Source organism: Plecotus auritus (genome assembly GCF_963455305.1).
Source record: "Plecotus auritus genome assembly, chromosome: 11".
Lineage (NCBI taxonomy): Eukaryota > Metazoa > Chordata > Mammalia > Chiroptera > Vespertilionidae > Plecotus > Plecotus auritus.
In genome coordinates, this window is record NC_137777.1 from 59,186,099 (window position 1) to 59,213,808 (window position 27,710).

Genomic DNA, 27,710 nt, shown 5'->3' on the forward strand with positions numbered 1-27,710 from the left:
AATTGGAAAGATTCCTAGTAGAGTTGTATGACGAACCTAGAATAAATCCTGATTTGTCACAGACTTGGAAGATGTGCAAAGAAAGGAAACACACAAGGTGTGATGGTGGCAGTGAGCTCTCTGGCAGCCGTTGCCGGCTTGAACAGACACAACTCTCAGCAGGACCCTAAATGTGAAGGACAACATGTGGCCCTGAGGACGTGTGCTGCTCCTGGGAAGAACTGCATGAGCGCAGTGACTCACACAGCAGAAAGCATGGAATATGTGTGTAAATAATTAATGTTGGGGAACAATGTTCAAAGAAACATAGATTTGGATGAGAGGGAACATATTAATTTGGGCCCGACAGATAGAGATTCTGCATTCAGATCTGCAGTGGGTGATGAGAAAAGGCTCTAAAAGTTTACTGGGATGACTGACTGTCAAATGCTTCCAGTGACGGCCGGATAAATGTGACATGAAAGTACCCACTGTCTCTCGTTTTAATAAAGAAGCAGCAGTTCACAAGTTTACGAGGCAGCAGTGTTAGAGTGGATTGGTCATGTGAGGCCTAGCCCACACTCTGCATGCCCACCTGGCGAGCCTCCCCCCGGACACTGAGGAAGACATGGAAGAGTGGGAACTGCACATTTGAAGAGCCGGATGAAGTCTCTTCTCTGAAGGCCAGACGCTGGAGGCTAAAGCCTCTCCAGGGGAAAACCTACCAAGACGGAGCCCATGGGTACCCAGGAGGCACCGGCCAAAGGGCCTTATGCAGCCACCAAACTCCCAGTAGATCTGATCACAGTAAAACCCTGCAAGTCAAAGCAGCTTCAAGGAGGCCGACTGGCACCCACTACGGTGCTGGCTGGTGAATCATGTTCCCAGAACTGTGGGCAGCCAGCACCATGCTGTCTTCCTGGATCCACTTCAGCAGAAGTCCTAGGTGAAGTAGAAAGGGTTGTCACTGGAATCATGAAACATTTAGTCAGCCCATTAAGCAGTCCCTGACATGAGCAAGCTTACACACCCAGTGTTCTTAAAGAAATTAAGACCAGAACCTCTTGCGAAATGACCCCCAACAGACAAGAAAACATGTATACTGTTCACCTTAGTTCAGGCATTTCCCCAATGGAATGACGGCATTTTTTTAAAGCAGGATAAATGACTATTTGCAAGAAAAAAACAACCAGATAATTCAGGGATGTCAGGACAATGGTTCTAAACTGAAATTGTTCTCAGAAACCAAAATATTTCTCTGGCCCTGCACTAAGACTAGGAGCTTTTGAGGCTCACAAGGCTAATGAGTTTTAGCTCAGGTCCATTTTGAAGTAGGTCCAAATTTGCTCGGACACATCCAGCAGCTGCCCTGATTCTAGAAGACATAACTCACACAGACAAAGCGGCAGAATGAGCCCTCGCACCCACAGCTGATGAGTGAGGCTCCTGCCGTGGGGAAGGCTGGCCGGAAGCCATGGGAGCTGCCTGGAGCTGGGTGAGTGGTAAATGGAAAGCTGTGCCACAGGCCTGGATGGAGAGAAGAGGTTTGTGCCACCGGGAAGTTTTGGAAGATGCAGGAAGTGCCGACAGCAGCACATCCTCATTAACCTTTTGATTTCTCTTGGGCAAAAGGAGAAAAAAAAAAAAAGGACGAGGAGAAGGAAGAAGAGTGGGAAAGGGAGGAGCAAGTGGAGGAGGACGAATACAAGGAGCAGGAGGAGAAGACAGAGAAAGCAGAGAAAAATAAATAGAAGAAACCACCTAGAAAATGGCTGTTCAGTCACCCAGACTATAGCTACAGGGGCCCTTCTGCTGCTGCCGGACCCATGCGGTTACTTTGCTTGAGTGACTTCAAAGTCCACATCACCTGGTTCCCATACGCACCCACAGGTCAGGCAACGCCTCCCCTTGTGTTTCATGGTTCAATCTAAGCTGCCTTCCCTCCGCAGGCAAGGCCGGCGTATTCCCTCCTTATCTCACTTCTGGGGTGAGTCAGCCCCACAGCTTCATGCCCTTTGCAGAGGTCCTGGCTGCCTTTTCCACCCACAGGATGCACTTCCTGTCGGTCCGTTACATAGATGATGTCAGGCTCACTGGACCTAGTGAGTGGGAACCGTCCTGCTCTAGACTTGATACACTTTCAGAGTCAGAAGTTGAGAAAAAATCTGACTAAAATTCAGAATTCCTCTCAGTGAAATGGTTTTGTGTCTAGTGTATTCAGCAGAAGTAACGGTTTTGAGGTAAAATATAACGGCTGCCATCCAGCCCGCCCTCCCCCGAAGACAAAGGGGGAGGCCCAGTGCCCAGTGGCCTCTGGATTTCAGAGGCAGTATATCCCTCAGGTCCAGGCCGCTGTGCAAGCTGCTCTGTGACCTGGTTCATGCACCGCAGCGGACGCGATGGTCCTCTGAGCATACCTGGCAGACAGCGATTCTGGTGGGGCCTCAGGAAGGCCTGTGGGTGGAAAACAGTGTAAAAGCTCGAACTTTCAAACCCAGGTCTTGATATCATCAACAAACAACTATTGTTCTTTTGAGGAGCAACTTTTGTCCTTCTTTGAGGCAAATTTGGCAAATAATGTTTTTCCCACCCAGTGAACCAGCATTTAAGAGTTCCTGCCTTTGTCACGTTAGTGTCCAGAATGAGGAAGGTAAGGAAGACAACAGCACAGGGCAGCGGAGTCCCTCCACGATGTTCCCACCTCCTGAGCCTCAGAGAAACAGCAGGAACTGAGTCAGAAGCTGGCAAACCGCAGCCTCACGTTGCATTGTGCTGTGCAGTGCTTGGGAGAAGTAACCCCAGACGCCAAGGTCCATATGTATCTTGACCCTTCAGGGGCCTGCAAAGGTCAAGGGAAACGTCCCCTCGCTCAGTCCCATGAGCACCACACGACGGTTTCCAAACGCCCTTCAGCCCGAAGTCACCCTGGAATAAGGGGCAAACAGGCAGGGACGGGCCTGTCGCCCCTCAAAATGCACTGAGGTTTGTCTCAAAGGGTTTCTTTGGTTTCAAAGAGGAAACGCCTAACCATGGGCCTCCAAGTGACCAGGTCACCCAGCTGTCCATTATGACCTGGGTGTGATGGAACCCATGGAGCCATAAGGTTGGTGACACACAGAATGACTACAACATCTGCCTAAAGAGGTGGTGATCTCACCTGGGAGGACTCAGGAAGCTCAGGGAAGTCATGTAAGTGCTGCCCCGATTGTCCTCGATCCGGCTTGCAGCCTCGACTCAATGAGAAACTCCTGATGACCCGTGGGCAGAGGAAGAAACCTGTGGCCTGGCTTAGCGGTAAGCTAGCGGGATCTCGATGAGCAAGCGGAGAGCGAGCAGCTGCAGCCCCACAGAGGCCTGCAGACACTCCTGGAGGGCAGGGCCGGGCCACCCGCCGGGCCAGAGTTCCCAGCAGGCCACATCACTCAGCTGCTGAACGACACAGGAGCTGATGTCGCAGAAAACCGGAATAATCAAACAATGCAGGAGAGTTTGGAGTCACACTTTATTCACCGCGGTGGGCTTAGAGAAAATGAATTCAAATTCTAAGCAAAGCTACAAGCAGGACTTCCCTTTTTATTAAGGAGCCAGTCCTCTGTGCAATTAGTGGTTATCTCGCTGCTGTCTTTGAAAATAAACACAGTTCTAAAAATTATGGGCACATCTAGTCTCTGGCCTTCAAGGTCAGACAGCTAACATTATGGGCATACCTAGTCTCTGGCCTACCAGGTCAGACAGCTAAGTTTATGGTCCTCATTAGGCTAAAGCAGGCTAGAAAGGAAAGTTACCTTTTAGAATAAGAGGCCGTCTAAGAAAAACATCAGAGAATTCTAAACAGCAGTTTTTACAAAATAGGGTTTTCCTTCTCATTGAGATGCAAGTTCACGCTGCTTCATGGCTCAGGCCGGAATGTCCTGTAGAGACGGGCAGAGGAGAAGCATGAGTGGGAAATACATTGGAATACGCAGAGGCGTGAGGACAGTTCTCACCAATGGGCACAACGTAAGAGGTTTTTGCTTAGCATCAAGCTGGAGGATTTCATTCATCAAAAGGTGAGCGTGAGGAGAGAAGATGGTGGTGGAACGGGCAGACCTTCCCTGCCCCCCTCCACAGCCAGACTAACGACAGAACTGAGTGCGGGCCCTGCCCCAGGCACCCACTGAGTCCCCGCTGAGCGTGACTTGTGTCAAGAACGGACGGGATGCCTGGAGGCTGACCAGCTCCCAGGGGCCGAGCGAGAGCGAGAGGCCTGTGGCTCCCCGAGGGGGAGGGTCGGCTGGCTGGCGCCCGGGAGTCTGGAGCCAGTGGCCTGAGCTGGTTGGAGAGAAAGCCTGTTTCCCTGTATTTCCCCCCAAAGCACTGGAGCGGAGCGTTGGTTTGTTTCTTTGTTTGTTTCTGTGGCTGCCAGACAAGGCTCTGAGGGCAGTGCGGGCTGCCGGCGCCTGCGCAGAGGCTGGGTGGGCAGCCTTGCCGGGCGACTTGGAAAAGCGGCGGCGGGAGGGAGTCCTGCACAGCAGGTCACATCCCCCACGTGGAAACGGAACGGCCTTTTCCCCTGAGGAGCTGGCCTCCCAGCAGCCGCAGCTCAGGAAACGGGGACCCTCCCCCCACCCCCCCAGGAGCCCTGCCGGCCACACCTGCGTGTGGATCTTTTCAGAGGCGACAACTGCCGAGGCCGCGCCTGGGGGGTTGGACAGTTTCAAGGAGGGTCAGTGACTGGACGGGGTGGGCCGTCCGCCCCACTCTCCGGGGAACCTGACTGGCGCTCCCCCCGCCGGGAGCTGATAGAAACCCCAGGTTTCCAGCTGGGCCCTGGGACTGCAGGCGAGGCTCTCCGCCCACCCCGGGCGGAGTCTGCTCTGGGCCACAGCAGGCGCAGCTCCGGGACCTGGAAAGACACCCAGCCCGTCCCTGACAGCGGCGCAGCGCCGCCCCCTCCTGGAGACCTGGGGCCTAGACGCCCGGTTCTGCTCAGGCCCCTTCGGAAGCAGGCTTCTCTACCTGCTGTGCTGGTTTATTATTTTCATCGCTGTTTGACTTATTCATTTTCCTACGCACTTTTTTTCTTTGCCTTTTCTCCTGCTTACTCCTCTTTATTACTTTTCTTATTCTGGGTCTATCTGCTTTTCCCTCTATTTTCCTTTTCTATTGTTTTTTCTTCCTTTATTTTAAACCGTTTCCTTCCCATCTTCCTCCAGTTCTTTATTTTTATTTTCTGTATTTCATCTCTGCCCCTTCATATTTCTTTTTATTCCACCCATTTTCTGTTTTATCTGTGGTTTTGTTGTTTTTTTAAAAAAATATTTTTCCATGCTTTCTTTTCCTCTGTCATTCTTGCTTTCTTTAATCCTCCCTAATTCACTCGTCTCTGGATCTACTGAAGCAGAAATGTTCTAGGTGAAGCGAACAATGGTGTCACTGGAACCATGAAAACATTCGCTCAGCACAGTAACCGACCCCTGGCATGAGCCAGTTTACACACCCATAATTCTCAAATAAAGGGAAGACCAGAACCTCCTGAGAAAAGACCCCCAACAGACAACAAAAAGTGTATGCTGTAAAAGTTACTTCAGGCCTTCCCCAATGGACTGAGGCCTTTTTAGTTCTTTATTTGTAGCCAGGGTAGCTATCTATATGGAAGAAACAATGAACAACATAATTCAAAGACAATGGCTCTGAACAGAAATTAGTCTCAGAAACCAAAATGTGGCCCTGCAGTAACTCTAGGAGCTTTAGGAGCTAGGTGACCAGTGAGTTTCAGCCCAGGTCCGTTGTGAAGTGGGGAGATACGCTGGGACCACCCTGGCTGCCCCGGTCCCCGGAGGCATAACGGAAACGGACAGAGCAGCAGATGAGCTCACACTCATCACGGAGGAGGGGGGCTGCCGGGGTGAGGAAGTCAGAGCGGAGCCTCTGGAACTGCCTGCAGCGGGAGAAGAAGGACATCAAAGCCCCACCACGCTCCTGGGTGCAGGGCAGAGATGTGTGCCATGGGGAGGATTTGAATATGCAGCATTGTGTCCATTGGAACACATCCTCACTAACCCTTTGATTTGAGTTGTGAAAACGGGGGAGAACCAGGAGGGGAAGGAGGAGGAGGACCAGGAGAGGGGAGGGATAAGAAGGAGAAGGAGGAGGAGGAGGAGGAGAAGGAACAGAAAGACTAGGAACACTACAACTTCAATTTAAAGTGCTGCATCCATGATCGAACCCGGGAGGACCAATGCAGTAACATAATCTGTGGTCCAACTTACCTCAGTACCAACTTCCACCCAATGAACCCACCTTTCTGCCTAGACCTGTGGACTCCTGGGAAGTGCCTATGACCTATTGACAGAGGAAGGAAAGCTGTGGCCCGGCTCACCAATGACTGCATGGTATCGATGACCAACCCGAGAGGGGCAGCTGCAGCAGACAGCCACTCCGGACGTCTGTGAAGGACAGTGGGCAACAAAGCCCGCCTCCTCCTCACTGTGCGTGGCTGGCAATACCCAGCTGTGGACGGAGATGCTGCCTCAGGGCTCTGCCGAGGGTCTGCAGCAGCAGGCGGAGGCGCCGAGGAGCATGGCTAGGAGGCCGTTCACGGCTCTCTGGGCAGAAGTTCGCTGGACGTTCTCGCTCAGCGGTCAAATATTCAAAGATGTTTGCGTCTCACGTAATGCTCACCAGAGTGAAGCCTCAAAGTGGGAGATGTCATTGGTCAAAAGGGTAAAGTGGCACATTCTGTATTTTCCTTCATCCGTGGAATGTCAAAGCACAAACAAAAGAAACAAAAAAGTCTCCCCCACACACACATACACACACACACACACACACACACACACACACACACACACATGGAATCATGTGGTTACCACAGGGGAAGCAGGGGGGAGCACCAGGTGAATAATGGGGGGCTCATATGCAAGTGGGCAGAGGAGACAGACATTGGTGGCTAGAACATAGCTGAGTGTGCTATGTTGTACCATGAAGTTGTACAAATGAAGGTTTATAATGTGATTAACCTGGTTACCCCCAAAAAAGTAATCATGAAATACCTTTTGAGTATTTAATGTTCAAGAAATGAAGAGACGTTTTTCTGTGTTTGAATAATATGAACATGTATTTGTTTACCTATCTTTTGTTCAATAAAAACCAGATGAATAATCTGTTGCGGCTGGGCAGTAGCAATTGCGCTGGAGAGCATTAACCCTCAGACAGTCAGTGAGCAACGCGTCTTTGAAAAGGACAGGAAGTCAATGGCTAAGTGTTATAAAACCCGGTTTTGATTCCCGGCTCCTGCCCAGCAAGGCAAGAGCTAAACACTGGCCTACAGCGTCCCTGGACGGAGGCGTGAGGACTGCGGTGGGAACCAGCGGGGTTCCTGCACCCAGTTCCCGGGTCTCTGGTGATGACACTCAGTCTGAAACAGTTCAGAGTGGCCCCCAGCAGCACACATGGACATGCTCCCTCTCATTACTGGAACTCATGTCCAGGGCTCCCGATGCTGCCTCAGGAGCCTCAGGGCATCAATAGTTTACTTCTGTGCTTCCAGGCAGATGTGGAGAAAGTCGGAGTTTCCTGAGGGGATGACACAGACGGTCTGAAAATGCCTGAGTAATCCGCAACAGCAGATAGGGATGGTTTCCCTGGTTTATAGCCAGCACACCTCCTTCAGCTTGGAGAGATGCAGGACATGAATAGGTGTATTTCACAATGGCTTCAAGCAAGATGTGAGGAAAAACGGGATGGATCATGGGAGTGTTGTAACCGGTATGGGATGAAACTGGGGTAATTCAGGGTTTGTCAGAGACTGGAGAAATGTGCAGGAGGAAGCACCAAGAGTAATAAAGGCAGTGACCTCTCCTGTGGCAGCTGCCGCCTTAGACTCAAACCCCAGCAGGGAACTGAAGGTGAAGGGAAGGTTTGACCTCTGAGGTGGTGTCCTACTCTATGGAAGAACTATGTGAGTACTGCAACTTACCCAGGCAGAAACTTGTGCAATCTGTGTGGAAATAATTAGTGGTCAAGGACATGTTCAAGGAAACATAAATGTGGATGAGAGGGAACCTATTCATTTGGGCCCACAGGAAGAGTCTGCATTTGTATCTGCAGTGTGGGTCATTTCAAAAGGCCTCAAAGTTGATGGGGATGGTTGGCAGACAACTGCATCCAAGGATGGCCCAAAGGGGGCGGCATGGAAGTGCCCACTGTCTCTTTTCAATAAAGAAGCAGTTCAGCCCTAACCGGTGTGGCTCAGTGGATAGAGCGTTGGCCTGCAGACTCAAGGGTCCCAGGTTCCATTCTGGTCAAGGGCATGTACCTTGGTTGCGGGCACATCCCCGGTAGGGGGTGTGCAGGAGGCAGCTGATTGATGTTTCTCTCTCATGGATGTTTCTAACTCTCTATCCCTCTCCCTTCCTCCCTGTAAAAAAATCAATTGGGGAAAAAAAAAAAGCCATTCAGCAGCGTAGGGAGGTGGGATTACTGGGAGTCAATTGGTAATGTGAGCCCTATTGCACTCTGGGAGTACCCACAAGGCATACCTTTCACCAATACATTGGGAATTATATTGATGACTGGAAACAGCACATTTGAAGAGCAGCATGAAGACTCTTCTTTGAAAACCAGACCTTGGGAACTGCACCCTCAATGGGAAAGTGTAAATGTGATGGCAGACATTGAACCCCAGGGGCAGGGGCTCCGGGTGGATCTGATCAGCCTAAAACACAGCAAATCCAGGCAGAATCTAGTGAGTCTGACGGCCCTGACGTGCAGTGTTGGCTGAAGAGTCATGTGTTCCTGGCGTTGGGGAGAGGTGCCCACTGCATTGTTGCTCCATCTACTGAAGCAGAAATGTCCCCATGAGTTCCAGGGCCCAGCAGCCTAGGCCCTGTGCCTAATCCTCTCAGATTCTCAGGGATGTCTTGTTGCCTAATACAGGTCAATATATGAAAGATACACTGTATTTTCCACAGAAAAGATTTATTCTAATAGAACCACAGCTACTTGCTTACACAGGGTCTATGGCTGCGGTCAAACTATGAGGAGAGGCTTGGAGTTTCTGCAGAGACCATCGAGTCTGGCTGTTACAGAAACAGCTTGCAGACCTCTGCTGTATGGTCTTGGACTTCATTTTTTTTTAAAATACATTTTTATTGATTTCAGAAAGGAAGGGAAAGGGAGAGAGAGAAACATCAGTGAGAGAGAATCATGGATCCGTTGCCTCCTGCATACCCCCTACTGGGGATAGAGCCCGAAACCCAGCCTGCGCCCTCGACTGGAATCAAACCCAGGACCCCTCAGTCCACAGGCTGATGCTCTATCCCAGCCGTGGGCAAACTACGGCCCGCGGGCCGGATCCGGCCCGTTTGGCTGTTCTATCCGGCCCGCGGAGCCTAAAGAGCGGAGGGTTCTCTTGCTCTTGCCTCTGCTCCTTTACTTTGAATTTATATTAGTTCACAAAAACACTCCATCCATGCTTTTGTTCCGGCCCTCCGGTCCAGTTTAAGAACCCATTGTGGCCCTCGAGTCAAAAAGTTTGCCCACCCCTGCCTAGATGCTGCTGCTGTACCATGTGGTTACTTTGCTTGAGTGACTTCAAAGTCCACATCACCTTGTACCATATGCACCTACAGTGCAGGAAAATGCCTCCTCCTTGTGTTTCCATAGTTCAATCAAATTTGTCTTCTCTCAGGTGGCAAGGCCCCCTTATACCTTCATTATCTTCCCTCTGGGATGAATCATCTCTACAGGCTGAAGGTCCTCACTACCTTTTCTTCCACGGGATATACTTCTTGCTGGTCGATTACTATGATGACATTATGCAGAATGGACCAAGTGAGTGGGACAATACTACTCTAGAGTTGATACACTTTTAGAGTCAGTAGCTGAGGAAGAAATCTGACTGAAATTCAGAATTCTTACTCAGTGAAGTATTGTTGTGTCCAGTGCTATTCTGCGGGGGAGGCAACTGTTTGATGTAAACAATGATTGCTGGCATCTGGCTCCACCTGCTACCAAGATGGAGAAATAGCACCCAGGGGGCCTCTGGATTTTAGAGGCAGATTATTCCTCAGTTGGGTATATGACTCCATGGAGTGACCTGAAAGTTTGCTTCTTTTGGGTTCAACCTGGAAAAAGACAGGCACTGTCACAGGTCCAGGCTGCTGCGTGTCCTCTTCCATGTACTGCAGCAGACGTGATGGTCTTACCAGTGTCCCTGGCAGATGGGGATTCTGTTTGGGACCTTAAGAAGGCCGGTGTGTGAGTCACAGTGTAGGTGCTCAGGATTCCCCACCGAGTCCCAATACCATCCACAGGTAAGTAGCGTTCTTCTGAGTAGCAACTCTTGGCCTTCTTTTGAATCGAATTTGGGGGGAAAGTTCTACTTAATAAAGAAGCCACGTGCCAGGAAAACCTCTCAACACGTAGCATCATCTCCACCCAGTACACAAGCATTTGAGGGTTCCCTTCTTCTGCTATTTTAGTGTCCAGACTCAGAAGAACCATGGAGACCAGGACAAAGGCAGCAAAGCCCCTCCACGAAGTTACTCCCTCCTGAGTCACAGAGAAACAGCAGATATTGGACCCAGAGGCTGGGCAACATGAGCATCAGGTCCATTAGGGTGTAGAGAGCTGGGATAAAGTCACATTAGAGGGCAAGCTCCAGCGGGGTCTTGGCTCTCAAGGGACCTGTGAAGCGCAAGTGATCCAGACTGTGGGTCAGGTCCATCTGCACATCACAGGTGGCTTCCATCCACGGTGGAAGGGGCAAACATTGAGGAGAAGTGTCTGTTGTCATCCCTGAAAGTAAACTGAGATTTGTCAGAAAGGGCTTCCTTGGTTTCAGAAAGGAAATGCTTGTCCATGGGCCACCAAGTTACTGTGCAACCTGAGCTGTCCATTAGGATGTGGGTGTGATGTTTACCATGGGACATCAAGGTGACTACACCCTAGAAGACTATGACATCACTTTTAATTGGCTCATACATGATCAAACCTGGGATGATCCTGGAGGCACAGAGACGTTCTGTAAGTAGTGGCCCATTTGCCCATGATCCCTCTTCCATTTCAGCTTTTGGACTGATGAGAATCTATAATGTGATATTGACAGAGGACAGAAAGGTGTGGCTGGACTTACAGGTACATAGATCAGCAACCACCGAGTGGGCAGCCGAAGCAGGACAGACATCTGTCAATATTCCCGAAGTGCAGGGGTAAGGAAACCGACACGACAGGCAAAGTCCCAGCAGCTCACCTCCTCATTCACTTTGCTTGACTGTCAACTGATCTGACATGAAAGGCTATGCTGACTCATGGCTCTGCCCAAAATTTCCCATCTATAGTGAGGGACTGCAGGGTTATTGTCCCAGCCTTGCAAAGGGCTCAGAAATCTGGAGAGAGGCTGTGCATAGGTTAAATAAGAGCCCAAAGAGTGTGGGAATTTTTGAGCACTACTGAGGCCGTGGACTATGCCCCAGATAGAGTTGTCAGTGCTGACACCAGGCCAGGCCTTGAGATACGGTCTCATGGCCCCTTCTCAGCACGTAGGCTTTCTTTCCTAGAACATTGTCAGCTTTCTGAAGAACAGGATGACCCTGTAAATAACATGGTCGTCAATAGCATGACCCTGACGTTGCTTGGGAAAACTGTTTTGTCTTGGGTTACTTGCTCTGCAAAACCAGGATGTGGTTAATGTGCTTAAAAGTGGTCCTGCACAAAGGGTCGGGGCTGTTCTCTGGACTCCCTGCGTGGAGAAAGGCAGAGCATTCACCGGCGGCTATTAAAGGTTCCCTAAATTTTAATTTGGTCTGGACTCCAGTGGTCGTTCACTCCTGTTCGCTCCACAACAAGATGAAAGATAATTTTGAAAGTCATTGGGGGTCAGAGGAGCTTCAGCTAAAGGAGCTAAAGTTCTAAGTTCTTTGTTCTTTGTCTCAGGACCCCTTGCTTTTTATTAACACAATTTGTCCTAAGGCAAGGTAGAGATAATACTTCAAAGGGTACAGAAGCATTGTCAGATTGGGGAATAGCCTACAGCTGTTCAGGTGTTTGGCCAACAGGAGGCAATAACATGAAGACTGAGATGCCCTGAGCTGTCTGGCAGCAAACAATCATCCTATTCAGGCTTGGGGGAAGTGTCTTTTAGCCATTACAGCAGGTGATTACATATGTGACTCAGCCCTTGTTGAGCCCCCAAGTTTCATCAACCTTTTAATGAAACTCTTGTAATTATGACATGCTCTAATTGGCTTCTGGCAAGGGACATAAAAGAAACATGATTGGAAAATTCCTCACCCTGGAACTTGGGCAGAGGTGTGAGGACAGTTTTTACTTAATGGGCAAAAAGATATTTGTGCCTCTAACGATGCTTATCACAGTGGAGCCACCATGGGAAGGATTTAATTAATCAAGAGGATATGCTGGCACAATCTATATTTTTTCGCATCTGTGGAATGAAATAGGCACAAACAGAACAAAGGAACCAACAAAATCTCAGGCCTATATATGAAATCATGGTTGGTACCAAAGCAGAAAAGCATGAGTGAGGATTAGGAGGGTCAAGGGGGTCAAATACAAGGAAAGTAGACTTTGGGTTGTGAGCACATAATGGTGTATGCTCTGTTGTGCTATGAAGATGTACGGGTGACATTGATATAATATTAACAAGGTTATATACCAAGAATACATAACTAATTTTACAAAGACACTTTGTCACTTCCCGCTTTTGTTTAATAAAGAAGATACCTTTTCCCTGTCTGAGTAACATGAGCATATCCTTGTTTACTTACCTTTGGTTCACTAAGGATGACATGAAGCCTGTGTTCAGACTTGTCAGCAGCAAATCCTGCAGGGTGTTAGTCATCGGACAGTTAATGAGGAACAGTGTCTATGAAAAGAAGAAAAGTAAATCACTAAGAGTTACAGAACCACTTTCTAACTCCAGAGTCCACCCAACAAGGCAGTTTCTAAATACGGGGCGTCAACATCACTGGGTGGAGGAGTGAGAATTGCTGTGCCAATCCAATGGCTCTCCTGGCTTCCGGTGTGAATGTCTGTGGTGATGACATAGACCATCTGACCAATTTGGGAGTTGTCCAAAATAGCACACATGGATTGTTTACATGACTTATAGCCAAGGCTTATATTCAGCACAAAGAGCTTCAGGGTATGAATATATGTTTGTGTCAATGATCCCAAGCCAGAGTGAGAAAAATTGGAAAGGTTCATGGTAGAAAGCTGGCAAATCTGATCATCAAGGTTCCCTGGGTTGGTGAGAGCTGGGAAAGAGGTAACGAGGGGCCAAGCTGCATGCGTGTCCCACAGACCTGTGGGCGGCAATGGCACCAGCACTGGTGGCTTCCATCCCCTTTAGTCAAAAGTCGTCCAGAGGGACAAACATTCAGGGTGAGGGGCTGTCATCACCCTGGGAATGGATGGAGACTTGTCCCACAGGATTTCCTGGGTTACAAAGAACAAATCTTAAACATGGGCCACCAAGTCACCATGCAACCTAAGCTGTCCATTATGACCGGGGTGTGATGTCACTCACAGAGTCATTAAGGGCCCTGCACGGGAAGACTACATCAATTAGTGTGGGCCATACCTGTTCAAACCTGGGGTGATCAAAGTAGTTATATGAGGTGATGCCTTGTGCCCTCCTGTCAAACAAGGAATCCCTCTCTCTACCTAGATCTGTTCACTCATAGAAAGCTCCCTGTAGCCTGTTGACATTGAAGCAGTCACTGCCTGTCCTACTGATGGATTTGTATGATGTTGATGAGCAATGTTATTTTCTTTTGAAATAATATGAGTACATTTCTCCACACTTACCCTTCTTCACTAATATCAGGGCGAGTTTCTGTTCAGACTGCGTTGTAGCAGGTGCACTGTAGGGCCTTAGGCATCAGACAGTTAATGAGGAATTGTGCCTATAAAAAGATAAATCATTTATTCAGTGTTAAAAAAACAAGTTCTAATCCAGATTCTGCTCAAGACACTTAGTAAATATTGGGCTATGGCATCACTAAATGGAGGAGTGGGGGCTGTGGTTGCAATTCAATGGGGATTTTGAGTTCTCTTTCCATGTCTGTGGTGATAACACAGACATTCTGAAATTTTTCTGAGTGCTCCAGAACAGTGGACATGGATGGTTTACTTGATTTGTATCCAAGACACCTGATTCAGCATGAAGAGATCAATTTTGTCACAGGTTTCAAGCCAGATGTGAGAAAAATTGGAATGGATCATGGTTGTGTTATAACCTACACAGGAGGAAAGTAGAATAACTCAGGATTAGTCAGGGAACAGTAAAATGTGCAAGAGGAAACACACAAGGGTAACAAAGACAGTGAGCTCTTCTGCGACAGTCGCTACCTTGACTAGAGTCAAATCCCAGTAGAACACTAAAGGTGAGGGGAGAGTTTGACCTCTGAGGTGGTGTGCTACTCTATGTGACATGTAAATGCCCACTCTCCCTCATTTTTAATTATGAAGAAGCAGTTCAAAAGTTTAGGGAGGTGGTAATGTTGGAGTTGATTGTTGATGTGAGCCCTATTGCACTCTGGGAGTGCCCACATGGCATGCCTTTCACCAATGCATGGGGAATTGTATTGATGACTGGAAACAGCACATTTGAAGAGCTGCACGAAGACTGTTCAATGAAAACCAGACCTTGGGAACTGCACCCTCAATGGGAAAGTGTAAATGTGACGGGAGACATTGGATCCCCTAGTGGCAGGGGCACTGGGCCTTGTCCAGTTAGTCACTGAGCTCCGGGTGGATCTGATCAGCCTAAAACACAGCAAATCCAGGCAGAATCTAGTGAGTCTGACGGCTCTGACGTACAGTGTTGGCTGAAGAGTCATGTATTCCTGGCAGTGGGGAGAGGCGCCCACTGCATTGTTGCTCCATCTAGTGAAACAGAAATGTCCCCGTGAGTCCCAGGGCCCAGCAGCCTAGGCCCTGTGCTTACTTCTCTGAGATTCAAGGGAAGCCTTATTGCCTAATACAGGTAAATTTATGAAAAGCAAACTTTATTGCTCACAAAAAAGATCTATTCTAATAGAGCCACAGGTACTTATTTACACAGAGTCAATGACTGATATCCAAGAATGAGGAGAGGTTTGGAGTTTCTGCAGAAACCATAAGCCATTGAGTCTCTAGCTGTTACAGAAACAGCTTGCCAACCTCTGACCTAGAATTCCCTTTATAATCATTGAATAGTTGGTTAAGAATTTTAGAGAGGTCTTTTCCCCTAAAGACAAAAATTTCTATGCTTATTACTCAATAATGGCCCAGTGCACAAATTTGTGCACATTGAAAGTAAATTAAGCCCTAACTGGTTTGGCTCAGTGGAAAGAGCATCGGCCTGCAGACTGAAAGGTCCCGGGTTCGATTCCGGTCAAGGGCATGTACCTTGGTTGCGGGAACATCCCCAGTAGGAGGTGTGCAGGAGGCAGCTGATCGAGGTTTCTCTCTCATCGATGTTTCTAACTCTCTATCCCTCTCTCTTCCTCTCTGTAAAAAGTCAATAAAATATATTAAAAAAAGTAAATTAAGTAGAAGAAATATTTTATTTTATTTTTTTAAATATATTTTATTGATTTTTTTACAGAGAGGAAGGGAGAGGGATAGAGAGTTAGAAACATCGATGAGAGAGAGACATCAATCAGCTGCCTCCTGCACACCCCCTACTAGGGATGTGCCCGCAAGCAAGGTACATGCCCTTGACTGGAATCGAACCCGGGACCCTTCAGTCCGCAGGCCGACGCTCTATCCACTGAGCCAAACCGTTTTCGGCAGAAGAAATATTTTAATGTTGCTATTTGCCCTTTCTCTATAATAGAAGTGTGACCAAATTCATGATTGACAATGATGGAAACACGTGTGCGATTGGTGCCAGTGAGAGCTGTATACATATCGCACATGCATGAGTCAACTTAGCCTTTTATATATATACTAGGGGCCCAGTGCACAAATTCGTGCACCTTGAAAGGAACTGTGGACCACGAGGCTGCAGTGGGCACAGGGGTGGGTCTCGGCCCCTCCTCCAAACCCCCCCCCAGCCCCTCTGCCATGGCCCCCTGTCCCCTGTCTGCCAGCAGCCCTGCTCCCGCTGCCGCTGCTCCCACGCGCTGATGGCGCCGGCCCTGCTTATACCACCTGAAGGCACTGAGTGATTGGGGTCGGCGCCAGCAGCGGGTGCGAGGGGGCGGCGCTGTCAGCAGGTGTGAGCAGCAGCTGCTGCCCTGATTGCCCCTCAGGAGCAGGGGTAGGTGGAGAAGCCCTCAGGGGGGATCAGAGCTGGCAGCCACCGTTCACACCTGCAGATGATGCCGAGCAATTGAGAACAGCGCCAGGTACCAGCAGCAGGTGCGAGTGGCGGCTCCAGCACCAGGTGCGTGTGCAAGCGGGACAGGTGCTGGCAGCGGGTGCGAGTGGTGGCTCTGGCACCAGCAGTGGGTGAGAGCAGGGCCATCTCTGGCAGTGGGTGCGAGAGGCGGCTGCTGGCCCTGATCTCCCCTCAGGAGCAGGGGGAGGTAGAGAAGCCCTCAGGGGTGATGGAGGCTGACGGCCAGTGCTCACACCTGCTGACGATGCTGAGCGATTTGGGCCAATGCCATGCACCAGCAGTGGGTGCGAGCAGTGACTCCAAGCCGGCAGCAGGTGCGATCGCCTGGTGGGACCGTTCTTGCTTGGGAGAAAGAATTTTTAGTAACCACTAGAGGCTTGCCCTGATAACATGACAGGCACTCTACCTTGGTCTGGTGCCCCTGCTCACCTGCTCTACCTGCCGACGCCAGCCATGTCATGTGCACGCCCTCTGGTGGTCAGTGCACATCATAGCAACCAATTGTTTGCTTGTTCTGCCAGTCAGTCTATTTACATATTAGCCTTTTATTATATGGGATACTAGAGGCCCGGTGCACAAATTTGTGCACCAGTGGGGTCCCTCTGTCTGGCCTGCAGGATCGTGCTGAAAAAAGGGCTCCAACATTCCTCAAGGGGTCCTGTATTGCAAGTGGGTGCAGGCCAGGCCAAGGGACCCCACCAGTGCACGACTGGGGCCCGGGAGAGACGCGAAAGGTTGGCCGGCTAGGGAAGAACCACAGGAGGGCTCCAGGATGTGTCTATCCCATCTCACTCAGTCCCGATTGGCCAGACCCCAGCAGCAAACTAATCTACTGGTGGAGTGTCTGCCCCCAGCTGGTCAGTGCACATCATAGCAAGTGGTTGAATGGCCTTAGCATATCATTATCATATTACACTTTGATTGCTTGAACGGCCAACTGGTCAACTGGACACAGCATATTAGGCTTTTATCATATGGGACTAGAGGCCAGATGCACAAAATTCGTGCAGGGGGTGGTGTCCCTCAGCCCAGCCTGCGCCCTCTTGCACTCTGGGACCCCTTGGGGGATGCCTGCCTAACCTGTCAGTTGGACATCCCTCTTGCAGGGACCCCTCGCTCCTTAATGCTGGCCTGCAATGGAGGCGGGAGAGGCTCCTGCAACCGCCGCTGTGCTTGCCAGCCTTGAGCCTGCTGCTGTCTGAGCGGTGCTCTCCCTGTGGGAGCACACTGACCACCAGGGGTCAGCTCCTGCACTGAGTGTCTGTCCCTTGGTGGTCAGTGCACATCATAGCAACCAGTCGTTCTGCCATTCTATCAATTTGCATATTAGGATTTTCTTAAAAAGGATAGAATAAACTTGCTTCATTAGACCTGCTTTCTGATGTAGCTAAACTTTTTACAGCCCAGTGAAGCACCCCAACCTCTCTTTCATGTAATTGTCAGCAACACAACAGTAAATCTCAACACGAAGTAGATTATTATTATACATCATGCAAGGAGAACAAAGGGTAAAATATTTAACTGCAGCAGTGTTTGACTATATTCTGGGCAGTGAGAAAACCTGAAGTCACTTTCAAGGTCCACCATTTCTTACTTCTTCTTCTTTTTTTTTTTTTAATATATTTTATTGATTCTTTACAGAGAGGAAGGAAGAGTGATAGACAGTCAGAAACATCGATGAGAGAGAAACACCGACCAGCTGCCTCCTGCACACTCCCCACTGGGAATGTGCCCACAACCAAGCTACATGCCCCTGACCGGAACCGAACCCGGGACCCCCCAGTCCGCAGGCCGACGCTCTATCCACTGAGCCAAACCGGTTTTGGCTCTTACTTCTTTTCAGTCGGGTCAAGTTTCTAAGCTTTCTAAATCTCTGTTTTCTGGCTAATGAAAAGAAAATAGGATTCCACCAAGTCTCTTATCTACCTACTCCAGGACTTCTGTGAGGATCAAATGAGATGAGGCACGGGAAAACACTTCAAAGACATTTGGTTAAAGTGTGAAAAGTTTCCACCTGCGTTTGTGGGCTGAAGAAACTGCAAGGGGCTAGTTGTCGCTAGGGAGAGGAAGCTGGGCATTGCTACATGACGTCATTACCCGGCAACCACAGCCACCGTTTCCAGGCTGGGCCAGGCTGTGGGCCCCATTTTGTGCCATGGGATCTCGGCAGAATCGGCTGAGGTTTGGTGAACTGTCACTCCGGGGTGGTGGCAGGGCCTGTGTCCCACTTAGGGGAAGCCGAGTGTTGCTTTTGGGGCACCAGGTCTGCGGTGCCATTTCTCTGTGTGCTTCACAGCAGCTCTTTCATTGAGCGTTGCCCCCTGGTGGTCAGTGCGTGTCATAGTGGCCAGTCCGCAGGTGGGAAGGACACGTAGCACATTAGCCTTTTATATAGATAATGTATACATTGCTGATTGCAGGAACATAATGGAATGCCTGCAAACACGCTATCATCATTCTGTGTAAAGTTGGTGTACACTCACATGAAACCATTGATTTTCTATATTTTGCAAATTTTTCACAACAAGCACACTTCTTGCTGTTTCACTGCTGTTTTTGATGTAAGAACACGTTTCTACTTTGCAGTCTCATCTTTGAGGAGCATATTAATCCTCTGATGCTCATATTTAATTAAAGTACAAAATGAGCCCTACCTGGTTAACTCAGTGGTTAGAGCATCCACCTGAATACCCAAGGGTCATGAGTTTGATTCCTGGTCAAGGGCACAAACCTCGGTTGCAGGCTTCCCAGCCCAGTAGGGACGCGTGTGATGTGTGTCTCTCATGTCGATGTTTCTCTGTAGCTCCCTCCTTTCCACTCTCTGTAGAAATCAATGGGAAAAATATACTTCGTTGAGCATTAAAAAAATAAATAAATGAAAAGAAAAAGACATGAAACCATCCATTTCCTAGAAGTTGGAAGAGAAAGTTTGTTCTATGATCTTGAATTTCCGCCTGACGAGTAATAAGCAAACCTGGCCAAGGAACCAGTGCCCCCATTCTCAGTTGCTATCCAGCCCCGCTGTGTCCCAGGCCCAGGAGGAAAACAGCGCGCAGTTGGGAAGATGTCTTTGGCCGTATAATTAGGTAGGCACTTCAATCACTAAACAAACTGCTGAATGCAAGCTAGAGGGATCCATGTCTTCAACGGGAGAATAAAAGTTCCCAGGACATTTCCCAAATCCCATTGTCTTCCTCTCCTAAGTTCCTGTGGCAGTTAAATGTGACAGGGAGACAATGCCGACCAACAATGCCAATGTAGCCCTGACACAGGGACAGAAAAAAACGCCTGTTCTGAGGGAGAGGCCGGGCACAGGCTCAGAATGGGCCTGACTCCGAGCCCCATGCTGATCCTTCTGTCAGCACTAGCCTCCGGAAGTTCGAGCACACGCTGCTGAGCTTTCAGGATTGGGTCACACACCTTGAAGTGATTTCTATGAAACTTGCTTCTTAGAAAGATAAGCCTTTAAAAGGCGTGGCACAAAACAGGCTCCTAAATACTTGTAAAGGGATGAAGCAAAGCGTGAATCTCAGGACCTACAATGCACGTTCCCCCATGAAGGGGACAGTGGTTGTGTCTAGTGTCCTCAGGTTTGCATAGTGACATGCAGGTGCCCTGACCACCTCCCCCCCCACCAAATGGGGGGCAGTGCCCCCTCCAAGCGCCTCTGCGTGTATCACCTGGGAAGGCACCAGCTGCTGAGGACAGGTGTCCTGCTCGCCATCCGCCATCCAGGTCTCAGGGAGAGACTGACCTGCCACTGCTCTCTCCTCATACACTTGTGCAAAGAATGAATGAGTGAGTGAATGAGTGTGTGAATGAGTGAGTGAATGAAGGAGCAAGTGAGTGAATGAATGTGTGAATGAGTGAGTGAATGAATGAATGAGTAAATGAATGAATGAGTGAATGAGTGAGTGAATGAATGAATGAGTAAATGAATGAATGAGTGAGTGAGTGAATGAAGGAGTGAATGAGTGAGTGGATGAATGAATGATGAGAAGATGAGTGATTTCAGTACAGACTATAAGACATTGAGTCTCTGGCTGTTACAGAAAAACTTGCAGATGTGATTCAGGATCTTGGGTTCCTATTTTATATAACCTTTGTATAGCGGCTTAAAAACTTTGGAGAGGTATATTTCACTGAAGACAATCTTCTCCATGCTAGTAAGTCCTTCGTTAGGCATTCCTGATTACAGAGCCTGTAGAACATCTGCGAACATGTTTAATATCCTGTGTGAAGGGGAGCCCTCTCCAGGGAAGCCATTCCTTGGCAGCTGCTGCTCTCTGCACAGGCCCAGGACGGAGCTCAGGCAGAATGGGGCATTGGAACGGGTGCCTGACCCTGCAGGTGGGTCTGGTGGTCAGATCCGTCAGACACATTGTAGCTGCTACTGGCAACACACGTACAGAGCTTGTGACTTATCTATGTGCAGAGTGATGTCACTGAAGTCTGCTAATGCCGAAATATTAAGTCTTGCCCTGAATGCATCCCAAATACCAATAGTTTAAGTCTATTTCATGGTTGGTAGTGACACCAATATGAGACCTCTGCAAAGTTTTTTTTTTTTTTATTTCAGAGAGGAAGGGGGGGGGGAGAGAGAGAGAGAGAGAGAGAGAGAGACATCAATGATGAGAGAGAATCACTGATCGGCTGCCTCCTGCATGCCCCACATTGGGGATCGAGCCCACAACCCAGGCCTGTGTCCTTGACTGGAATCGAACCCGGGACCCTTCAATTGCAGGATGATGCTCTATTCACTAAGCCAGTGGTCGGCAAACTGCGGCTCGCGGGACACATGCGGCTCTTTGGCCCCTTCAGTTCTTAGCAAAGGCCAGCTTAGGAGTGTCCTAATTAAGTTAATAACAATATAGCTACCTATATAGTTTAAGTTTAAAAATTTGGCTCTCAAAAGAAATTTCAGTCGTTGTACTGTTGATATTTGGCTCTGTCGACTAATGAATTTGCTGACCACTGCACTAAGCAAAACTGGCTAGTGTCTCTCCAAAGTTTCTTAGCTGCTACACCAAGGTTCACATAGGAATCCCGCCAAGAACATTCACTTTTCCCCAGTCGAACTTCAAGTAGAATCCCAAGCAACACAATGGAATGAAAGTAATACAGAAATGCCTCCGGAGGTCTGTCTTAGTTTAACCCCCGCACCTCGCGCAGCACTTCTGAGTTGCTCGGAGGCCTTGACACGCTGGGTGACATCCCTGCTCAGGGACGATGACACTAGAAGTTGTACGCGGCCTTTCTTTGCTGCTTTGTGCAGTAAAAGAATAATGTATCATTCAACAGGGTTTCCACAATTTAGTGATAACGTTTTTCAAAAGTATTATTCACAGAGTAGTATAGCCAAAATCACTGCATTTTTCCTTTGCTTCAGCTTATGAACAACACATTTAGTTTAAAGAGCATTTTCATACAATTGCCTTCCATCAATTCTGTGAGTAAACTGAAGGTCTGTGACTTAGCTATGTGTGAGGGGAACAGTCCAGAGCTCAACCTAGGGCTGACATGACCAGCCCCTTCCCACCAGGCGCCTCTACCCACAATTCCAAGTCTCCCTCTAACTTCACCACAAACAAAGAAACAAAGAAACCCTTTGGAGAAAATGTGCATATCAAAATAGCAACATGATGAATTTGGTGAAACTAGAAATTCACCCTCCACTTTTATAAGAGCAACAGTCATTGTGGAAAACTTTGACTTTTACCTCTTCCCTAATTGTCTAAACACCTTTGATGGGGCACTAGCCAATTATGAAACAGCTCCTGGATGAACCGCTTTACTTACTGACAAGAAATCATGGACGTCTATGCCTGACTGTAAGGCCGCTGTGCCCCCACTGCAGGCAATAGCCACTAAATCACATCCTAGGGCCAATCGGTTACAGCTCAGCGGCAAATTATATTGTAAAGTATGCAAACTGTTCATTTCACCCTCCTTTTCTAATTAATTTTCTATAAAACGTGTTCAGTCCTAGCCGATTTGTTTCATTGGATAGAGGTTCCGCCTGCAGACTGAAGATTCCCAGGTTTGATTCCGGTCAAGGACACAGGCCGGATTTGCGGTCTCCATCCCCAGTAGGGGGCGTGCAGGAGGCAGCCGTTCCATGATTCTCTCTCATCTTTTTATGTTTCTACCTCTCTTTCACTCCCCCTTCCTCTCTGAAATCGAATTTATATCACAGACTTTCAGTTTACTCAGAAAATCACTTGTAGGCAATTTAGTGCATATATACACAGACACAGAGAGAGATGTTCCAAGCATATTTCCAGCACTGGATGAACAGTGACAGTGTTATCCCCTGCAACGTTCTGTCTGGAGAGAGAGTGAGTGACTCTGGCGGGAAGTGCAGAGTACTGGCAGCTGCTTTACTCTGTGGCTCCCCCGGAGAGGAGACTGAAGCCCTTTGCACTTGGAGTCACTGAGAACTTTCCACCGCTAGCAGAAGGCACTGCACCCAGAACAGCTGTGGCTTTCTCAGGACACTAACTCCTATTAAACATCCATACATTTACAGATTTCTACGTCCAGCACTGAGAGTCCCGCAGAGGGAGGACGGCGGCCAGCTGGACAGGGCACCCGCGCACTAGGGGCCGCGCACCCGCGTCAGCTTCTGCAGCCGAGGCAGTTCCCTGAGGGGAAACTGTGCACGCGGCTTTTTATGCAGTGACGTCTTCATCCTCAAGCGGCCCAGGACTTCCGCCTTCCCGGGGAAATACAATGACTGCTCCCCAAAAAACACCTCAAGTAATCCTCCCGCAACTCCACTGCGGTCAGGTTTCTCCAGCCTCCAACCCCCGCCCAGGGGTGCCTCCTGCCAGTTCCGGACGGTCCCTGAGTCTCGGCCCCATTCGCGTGTCCCCAGGGGCGGAGGGCACCCCGCTGAAAACGGGGGTCCGTTCCTAGGGCCTGACCTATTCCCTGCACTGTGCCCCCGAGTCAGGGGCCAGCAGCCCAAGTTTGGGGTCTACTGCCGGCCCCACTAACTGCACTGTGTGGAAACAGGGGGCACCACGCTGAAGCTGGGAGGACAACCCAAGCCCTCGATCACCAGGCAGAGACTCCCGCCCTCCTCTCTCCCCTCCCCCTCCTCGGGGTCCACAACTCACCCAGCAGCGACCCCCGCCGCGGTGCTTCTAAGCGCCTTTCTCGCTCTTCCCCACGTGCACCGCCCCGGGGAGATCCGGCCCCGCCCACGGGGAGGCATGACCACACCCACGCCATGATTGGCCGGTGAGGAGCGTACTGGACTCCATTGGCGAAAGTGCCTGCCCTTCCTCCGCCGCTCCCACCGCCAACACTGTCCCGAGAGGCCTGGTGGACGCCCGCTACGCCACCCACGCGCCCCGCGCCACAACCGGAACAAAAGCTGCATGTGGTATGTACTGGTATGTATTTACGTGATATTCTCTTGATGTTCACTTGCTGAAATCCACAACCTACGGAGGCACCACCAAAGTTTCCCGCCCCCACATGCTTGTCTTTGGGCACAGTCAGATTTCTCAAGTTTTCTGGGGATGAGTTTACCGTTCATTGCCTGCATTGCTTCTGGGCTTAGACGATAGGACTTGGAAATACTTCGTCCCTGTGCTGAAAATCACAGATGTTGGGTGGTGTGTGGAGGTTGTGGGCCGCAAAAGAGAAGAAAGGAGGAGGGTGGGCCCTAAACGGTTTGCCCTAGCATCGCGATGACGCTTCCCGCTTGAAAACTGGACGTGGTGTGTATGTATGTATGTATGTATGTATGTATGTATGTATGTATGTAGTCAGACGATATTTTCTTGAGTCGTCCACTTGAAAAACCTGTATGGTTTTTTTTTTTGTTTGTTTTGTTTAGTTCCATACAAAGATTCCTATTTCTATTTGCTTATACCTGATGTATCCATTTTTAAAATTTTATTTTAAAACCCGTATGGTGCCCTTAACCGGTTTGGCTCAGTGGATAGAGCGTCGGTCGGCCTGCGGACCAAAGGGTCCCAGGTTCGATTCCGGTCAAGGGCATGTACCTTGGTTGCGGGCACATCCCCGGTAGGGGGTGTGCAGGAGGCAGCTGATTGATGTTTCTCTCTCATCGATGTTTCTAAGTCTCTATCCCTGTCCCTTCCTCTCTGTAAAAAAAAAAAAAAAAAAATCAATAAAATTATAAAATAAAATAAAAATTTAAAACTTATTAAAAAACAAAACAAAACAAACCAAACCCGTATGGTTTTATGAACCGGTGTCTCTGCCTCGTTTAGGTTTTAGATCCCGGGCTGCAAAAATGTTTTTGTTATGTCCTCCCTGGAGGGAGGGAGGGAGGGAGAGAGAGAGAGAGAGAGAGAGAGAGAGAGAGAGAGAGAGCGCGAGCGGGAGCGCGAGGGAGGTACGCGGATATCTTGCGCCTGCCGGGGGGGGGGGGGGGGGGCGGGTTCGGGGGCGGAGGGGGGGGCGACTCAGAGGAAGTCTTTCACTTGCGAGTGGTCCGGCCCACCCCCGAAAAAAAGATTTTCCTAAAACCCGCGCCCCCCCCCCCCCCCTTCCTCTGCCGCCGTGCCGTCCCGGAGGTTGGTGGGGGTGGGGGTGGGTGTGGGGGTGGTGGCCCGGGACGCGATCGTCCCTCCGGGCGGGCGGGCGGGCGATGTGGCGCCCTTGCCGGCCCGGGATCTGGATCCGTCCCGCTGACGTTCGCGCCGGTTGTCGGGAGCCACCTGGCGGCCGCTTTTATATCGTTTATTCCTTGCGGAGCATCTAGGGAGGGGAAGCGGCCTCGGTGCCCGAGGCCAAGTTCCAGGATGCCGGCGGCGCTGTCAGGATTGTGCCGGCGGCGCCGGTCCGTCAGTGCCTGGCCCGTTCTCCGGAGATTGGACCTGCAGAACTGCTGAGGGAAGTGGCTGCCGCGGCGGTGGTGGGTGGCGCTAGGACGGGTCGACCAGCACTCTCTGTTTACCCCTGCGCGGGGACCGACCGGGGCCGCCGCCGCCGCCGCTGCCGCTGCCTGCCGCTGCCGCCGCAGGCGAAGCCGTGGAGGGTGGCTCGCGGCGCTCCGTCGTTTGCCTGTCTGTCCGGTTCTCCGGAGATTGGACCTGCGGGGCTATCGAAGGTGTGAGTGGCCGCTGCCGGGACGGGTCGACCAGCACTCGCTGTCGCCCCTCCGCGAGCGCTGAACGACCTGGGCCGCCGCCGCCGCCGCCGCCGCGGGCGTAGCCGGAGAGGGTGGCTTGCGCCGGGACGCCGTCCTGCCCGCGGCCGTCACGCGGGAGGTGCCGGCCGACCCGTGCCGTGTGTCCGCCTTTGCTCCTGCGGGGTCCGTTCATCAGAGGCGCCTCCCGCGAAGTTTTTCAAAGTCCCGATCCGGAGGCGGGAGCGCGCGCGCGCGCGTTCAGTGGTCTACCCGGCTGCACGGGCGGGCGTGTGCCCGAGTGTTCCCCTTTCACCGTACTCGACTTTCTCGCCGTTATCCGAGTGGCGGAGTTGTTCCGTAGGTGGGGGCCTGCAGGGGCCGTTCGTGGAGGACGGCGGAGGACGGCGGAGGGCGAGGCGGATCGATGCGGGCGCACGCGTGTGTCCCGGGCGTCGGACACGGCTTCTTCATCGTTTTCCCACAGTCCCGTTGCGGATTCTGGGAGGGCAAGTGAGTTCTGTGAGCGAGCGGGCTTGGGCCGGCGCCGACGACGACGGCCGTGGCCGGTCCCTTCCGGAGACACGGTGGTCATAGGCGCCCCGCGGAATTTTTTCAAAGTCCCGATTCGGAAGCACGTTTGACCGGGCCGTGCCCGCGCGGGCGAGATGGTGAGGGAGGCCGTGGACGGCCCGGCCCTCTCCACCCTCTTGCTGCCGCCTGTCCGAGGCACGCTCTTGACTACGGGCTTCGGGGGTCGACCAGATAGCCCCGTGCCTTTGTCTTGCCCCCCCCCGCCCTTCTTTGGTGGCCATGGGGTCCCGTGGGGTCTCCGGTGGCCGTGACTCGCTTCCGGGAGGCCGGCGTGATCTGTAGACAGATGCCCCCGTCACCGGGCACAGTCCATGTTTTGCCTGAAGTTGGCATTTTGTACCACGAGCTTAGTGTGGACACGCTGTCCTTGGGTGATTGGACGACGGGGGGGTTGTCCCCGGGAGCTTCTCGGCCGCGACCAGAAGCCTGACTTTTCCCCCCCTGCGGCCGCACGAGCGAAAGCCGTACGCCTCGGGCCTGCGCGCGCCGGCTGTTGTGAGTCTCGGGCCCCGTCCCCCGCGGACCGTGCTTCCCGTTCTGCCTGAGAAAGAGAAGGGAAGGGCTTACGTTGCGGGGCTGAAGCGCAGGCCCGTTCCGAACGGTTGTCCTCGCCTCGTTGCCCTTCTTCTCGATGCTTTTTGCCGCTCGATCGATGTGGTGACGTCGCGCTCTCCCGGGCCGGGCCTAAGCCGCGCCAGACGAGGGACGGACATTCCTTGTCGAATGGGACCGCTCTTCTCGCTCTGCCCGCGGGCCCCTCTCCTCTCTTCCCCCCCCACCGTCCGACGGCGGTGTGTGGAAGGGGAAGGGAAGGGGTGCGGAACCCGGCCCGACCTCGGTGTCACGCCCGTGGTCTCTCTGACGCAGCGGACACCCTCCGCTCGCCTTTCCCGGCTGCATCTTGCGAGCGCCCCTCCCCGCGGCGGGGAGGGGGCGTCCCGCCGTCGCGCCGCACGCGCCTCCCCCACGTTGGGCGTGCGGTCGCTGTTTCGCCTTGGCCCTCGGTGGTGCCCCTGGAGCGCACCGGGACGTCCTTCAGGTGCCCGAGGCCGAGCAGGTGTTGTCGTTTCCCGTTCCCCGCGAGCCCCCGCCGGGCCACCGCTGTCGGTGGTGCCGTGGAAGGGAGCACCGGGGGGGGAGTCTTGGCCGGACAAAGGGGAAGGCACGCCCGTCCCCCTCGCGTGAGGGGGCCCGGGCTCCGAAACGCTGTGCGGCGCGAGCGATCGCGATGGGGCCGGGTCAGCGATGGCCGGCCGCTGGCTTGACCGTGAGAGTTCTTTTGCTGCCGTTTGTTCTTCCGTCGTCGTTAGTCTTTTTTTTCCTTACCTTGCGTCGTGCCGGTCTTTCCGACGCAGCATCGCGGGCTCTCTTTAGTTAACCGTGGACGAGGCCCCCGGTGAGTCAAGAGGACGAGCCTCGAGGCAGCACGGGCTCGCTTCCTCCCTTCTCTCTCGACGGCCCCTATCGCGAGCGCTCGTGTCTTGCGTGTACCCTGTGCTTGACTCTGTCCAGGTCGGATCCTCCCCCGAGCGCCCCCCCCGGCCCCCAGTGTCGCACGGAAGTGTGGCTTCGCGGGCCCGATGGGGTGTTTGCGTTGGCGTGGGGACGACGCGCCCTCGGTGAGAAAGCCCTTCTCTAGCGATCCGAGAGGGTGCCTTGGGGTACCGGATCCCCCAGCCGCCGCCCCTCCTCTGG